The 5,465-nt window shown below is 52.4% G+C and overlaps 1 protein-coding gene across 1 annotated transcript in view; it reads left to right on the plus strand.

Annotated features, from left to right (window-relative positions):
* Positions 1-1,081: 1,081 nt before the first annotated feature.
* LOC114069170 (transmembrane protein 45B-like) overlaps positions 1,082-5,465 on the plus strand; it is a gene marked incomplete at its 3' end in the record, with an annotated part of 7,229 nt that continues 2,845 nt past the window's right edge. The window contains exon 1 of the mRNA XM_027905788.1: positions 1,082-1,122. The remainder of the gene's footprint in view (positions 1,123-5,465) is intronic.

Below are 5,465 nucleotides of genomic sequence, written 5' to 3' on the forward strand. Positions count from 1 at the left end.
ATCCCACCTCCAAAAAAAACCACAAAGGGTTTGGTCATCCAACCTCACCGCTGATAAAAGAGAGTGGGATGCTTCCTCCCTTCCAGCAGCACTCACCTCTCTGAGAGATAAGGTGGATTAATGGGTAATTATTTATTATTTAAAGATTTACCTTTTAAACAGCATTGTGGGACAGGGAGAGGGAATAGATTTGATGCTACTAAATCAAAATAATAATAATATAATAACATAAGGAAAAGACAGGGGATTGCCAGACAGCACTTCTAACCCTCAAGTCGTTTATAAAACAGGGTGGTATTTCTATTTAAAATATTTAAAACATTAAAATCCAGCTTTCTTGCTGCAAATTCCCTGTGGCAGGTGTGGTTGCTCTCAGGGCTGTAAGTAGCTGAGCTGCTCCCTAAAAGTGAGTAAAACTCAGGGCTGGAGCACAGAAGGCCCTGTCAGAGCTTCCCTTACAAATAGCCATAATAATGCTTCCCTCTCTCCCAAGGGTGTCGTGGGGGTTAATTATTTAACATTTGTAAAGCACTTGCAGGGCTGGAGATGAAAGTGGAAAGTATTATTAAGGATAAACTCAGTTTTATAGGAGGCCTGGTCAGAAAATTGCATTTGGATTGAAATATGGGTTCTGAGTGGGGATCCCAGGAGGAGCGTCCATCAGACCTGGGAAGCACGGAAAATGAAGTACTTTGGAGGAATTAATCCAGTTAATAATTAATGCAGTGTTTTGGGGTGAGGAATGCAGGGGCCTGGCGTGTGGGGTAATACCCCAGGCAGCTCCCCTGGCCCTGCATGGGGTGGGTGACAGGGGGGGCTGCCAGAAGGAAATTTCACCATTGCGTGAAATGTGAGAAAATAAAGATTTTCTGGGGGGTGTGGGGGGGGAAAACCTTGAGACAACCAGAAGTCAGGAACTCACAGAAAAGTTTTGGGGGGGGAGAAACCGCAAAATTACAGTTCCTGATGTGCCCAGGAGCGCGGGATTTCGGCGTCCGGGGCCGCTTTTCCCTGCTGGCTGGGGTTTTGGGGAGGCTGTGGGCACCCAGGGCTGGCAGGGTGGGGCAGGGGAGGAGCACGGGTCACCTGGGAGCAGGTGTGGCAGCGGCATCGACGCGGCAGGTAAGGCTCTGCTGCCCCGGGCGGGGGGCTCGGGGGGGTTGGCAGGGGGGGTCACCCCACACCTGCCCTTTAGGGGACCCCTCTGTTGGGATCCAAACCCCGCAGGGAGGAAGCAGAGGGTTCAGGGTGGGTAAACCTGCACCCACCGCCCTTGGCAGAGCGAATTGCCGGGGAGGGGGCAGGGGGGGCAGAGCTCGACCCACCGGGGTGTCCCAGCACCCTGCGGGGACACAGGAGGGTCCCTGCTGTCCCTGCCGGGCTGCGGGCGATGGGACAGCCCCGGGCAAACCCGCAGCAGCGTTTTGCAAGGAGGAAGTTGAAGAATAAACTCGGTGTGCGGGGCTGAAAGCAGGGAGAGGTGAGAGCGGGGCAACCGGGGGGAAACGAGACCCCCCGATCCCACCCAGCTCTGCCAGCCAGGAGCCCTCGCCGGCTCCCCCTCCCCTCCCTGCCAAATTCAGAGCAGAAACTCTGCCTCGCAGCTCAGCCCAAATCGCCCCCCCCGCGGGCGCTGAACCAGAAAGTCCCTCCCCACCCTCCTCTCCCCCCAGGATTGCACAGGAAAGTCGCTTTTAGTGCCCCCTTCCCCCTCCCCAAAATGTGCAGGTTAGAATCGTAGGATCCCAGCATGGCTTGGCTTGGAAGGGACCTTAAAACTCATTTTGTTCCAACCCCTCTGCCAGGGACAGGGACACTTTCGCTGCAGGGGAAGGGTTTCTTCCTTCTTCCTGACAGATTATCATTAAAAAACTAACAGCCCCTGGCTTTGGCAGCTCAGGGTGTGATTATTGAGGCACAGGGTGCTGGTGGAGGGGCATGTTGGGTGCCCACAGCTCTCTAGGGGGCAGTTGTGGCTCTCAGCAGGCTGAGGGTTATGTGCTGTAAGTGAATAATTGGATATTTTTGGGATATATTGCAATGGAAATGGTTTCTGTAGTTGTTTTCCTTGAGGGATGTCGAAGACCTGCATCTCTTAGCCTGTGTCACATTCTGGGGCAGTTGGGACAATTTTAGGACAAGCAATCTTCTCCTCTTTGGAAAATGCCCAGAGAAGCTGTGGATACCCCACCCCTGGGAGTATTCCAGGTTGGACAGGGCTTGGAGCAACCAAGGGGAAAGTGTCTTGCAGGAGGTGTCCCTGTCCATGGCAGGGGGTGGAACTGGATGAGCTTCAAGGGCCCTCCCAACCTAAACCACTCTGGAGTTCTAGGATTCTATAAATACTGATTTTTGTGGCATTTTTGGCGGTGGTAAAATGTGGCTTTGAGTTTATTTTTGGGTTGGTAGCTGTGAGGTGATAGGGATTATTGGAGTCATGGCACATCTCAGAGCCACGGGGGCAGTTTGGGGCACAGATGGCACCCACCCCCTTTAGAAAGCACTTTAATCACTTAAGCATCGTGCAGAGGTGAAGAAAAATGGCATTTTAAGATGGTAGCCTGCATTTCCCCAAAGAGATAATTTTTAAAGTCAGACCTCAGTGCCATAAAACCCCAAACAAACAAGCGCAGGTCGTAAAGAGAAGGAAAAGGATGATGAAGCACCTGCTCTGAGCCCCTGAAATTAAGATGGCTTTGGTTAATTTGTTTTATTTCTCAGCTCTCTCTGCTGGGCTGTAACTTGGAGCTGCTTCCTGCACAGCTTGGAGCAGGGTTTGGGATGGAGAATCTGAAACAGGGGCTTATAAAACAGGAGACAAAGAAAAGCAGCAGAAAAAAAGAGCAGACAGGGAGCAATATAATCTCTCCATCACCACTTTTCACTTGTCTCTCTCCCCTAGTGACTCTTTTCAGGTGTGTCTATTAAACAGACCTCAGGTCCAGCATCCTGAATTTAAAGCTTTCATCCCAGTTTGAGCTTCCCTGTCGAATTTCCCCATTTCAGTGGGATGGATTGCCTCAGTCTGTTTTCTCTGGCTCTCTGCAGTCACTGCACAAGCTCCTGCAGCACCTGATGGTCCTTCAGATACTCCCTGACAATTGAGCCTAATAGTTTCCAATGATGATGATGATAATTTATTAACTTAAATCCAAGACCCTTAAGGATCCTTTAGAGGCAGAGAAGTTGCTTTCCTGGCTTTGCAGACAGGTCTGGGCTGGCCAGGATGAGGAACATGATTGCTCAGTGTCCCCGGCGAGGGTGAGGCAAAGAGGAGAAAACCTGCCCATAATGGGATGAAATGGCTCAGAATGGGGTTTTAGCCTGACATTAATGCATTAGGGATCCAGCTCCTGAGGGAGCTGATGGAAGTGCTGCTATGATTAGAAGTGTCTCTGCAGACAAATCAGACAGTGCTGGCAATGGAGTGAGGCAGTGCAGGATAAGGGAGAGCTTTTCTTTGTTGATGATTCCTCTCCTGACATCTCTTGGGTGTCATCTTCGTGTCCTCAGAGGCACAGATCTCTCACCTCTGTGTCTGGACCACTGCCTTCCCTCCCAGGGGCAGCGTTTGGGCTGTGGGTTGTGTTGTATCCAGGGATACACGCAGAGAACATTCAGGGCAACCAGCCTGATGGAGGGTGGGTTTTTTGGCCACAGCACCTCAGCTGCTGCCAGTGCGAAGGGCTGGGTTTGCTGTGCTCCTGCAGCTGCAGATTGGCACGAGGGGAGACCCAAACCCCCTCTGGAAATGGCTTTGTTGTTTCCAGATCCACATCTCAGTGGCATTCCCCAGCTCAGCATGGGTTGGTTTTTTTTTTTTTTTTCCACAAGCCAGGACATTTCTCCTCTCCCCTGAGTCAGCTTTTCCCTGGGGACCATCTCTGTCACCCACAGCTGCTCCCAGGACCAAGTGCAGGTCCCACAGCAAGCAGACCAGCTCTGGTGTGTCTGAACTGCCTGATTTACAGAGGTTGAAGGGCAGAGTTAATTGTAGTGGTGATGGCTGCGAGCTGTTTCCACTGGTGAACTTCAGACTGCAGTTCCAAGCTGGGGAAATGGAAGCGATGCCCTGACTGAGACACCATCAGTGCACTCATAAAACCTTTAAAAAAAACCTCAGTAGAGCAAACGAGACACTGGGAAAAGTAAAGTGGCCCAGGGTTTGGCTGACAGGAGGTTTTGTGGCTGCGGGAGGAGGAGGGGAGAGTCTCAGCGGGCTCCTCACCATCCTCCCGGCCGCCTCCCCGGGGGGGTTGGTGCATTAGCTGTGAACCAAGGAGGAACCAGCTCCCCGGGGAGGGGATAAGAGCAGATGCAGCAGTAAATCATTAAGCTGATGCAGCGCAGGGCATCGTAATAAACAGGGGTAAAGTGCACTAATGACGGGCCAGCGGGACACGGGGCTGTCACCGGACACGGGGCGGGGGATGAGGGAAGGGGCAAAGTCACGCTCAGCAGGGCTGTCCTGGGAAGGTGGCTGTGCCACCAACCTCAGCATCCACCGGACCTCCAGCTTGTTCTTTTCCCTGCTGGTTGCAGGCAAGTCTCACGTCCTCAGGAGCTGCAGGGATAACAAGGGCTGTTTGTGCCCCAGGGCATGAACATAACTGCTGCTGGTTTTTCTCCTGTGCTTACCTACTGCATGTTTTCGGAGGAGAAGCAGGAGAAAGAGTTTTGCTGGTCACACGTCCTGGCTGAGCCACCTGATCCCTGCTAGTGAGGGATGGGGCAGGAATGGACACCAGAAACCCCAGAACAGCCCCCACTGCCCCACTGAGAGCACACACTGTGAGGTGGACATGCACACTCCATCTAACTGATCTTTAATTAGGGTCAATGAGGGCATGCTTCAGGTCAACCCAGTTTGACTGAGCTGGTCTGTGGAAGGGAACCCTGAGGTGTGTCCCCCATGAAGATGTGAGAGGTGGGAAGACACTGAGCTGCGTACCTGGAGCTGTTTGCAGCCTTCAGAGAGGGTTTGGGTCTCCCCTCGTGCCAATCTGCAGCTGCAGAAGCCCATCAAACACAGCCCTACAGACCTTTACCCCTGCTGCAGGTACATGATGGGACTCTCTGCCCCCCCAGAAAATACAGATTTTCCAGCCCTCTCCTTGCCTTGGGAGTGCTGCTCCCTTAACCACAGGGATCCAGGTGGATGCTCCCATTCCCTAATTGTCTGTATTTGATTGTATTAACTCACTGGACCGTGCCAGCACTGCTTTGATTTTCTGTTTAATTACCCAACTCACCCCCTGTCAATGCATCTCTCCTTTTAAGTCATGAAATTAGGCAGAGCCTTTGCAGTGCTGCTCACAGCAACCTGCCAAGCTGCCAGTGAGTGCAGGAGAGAACACCATTTCTGTGCACAGCTTAGAAAGTCCCCCTCCTAAATTAATTTTCCTGGACCCACAGGCAGCTCAGAGGTGTTTGGTGAGGGCAGGACTGTGGGACCAGCCTGGTGT

This window comes from Empidonax traillii, unplaced genomic scaffold, assembly GCF_003031625.1.
Source record: "Empidonax traillii isolate 1590-97213 ecotype Southwest subspecies unplaced genomic scaffold, ASM303162v1 scaffold1205:size206528, whole genome shotgun sequence".
Taxonomy (NCBI): domain Eukaryota; kingdom Metazoa; phylum Chordata; class Aves; order Passeriformes; family Tyrannidae; genus Empidonax; species Empidonax traillii.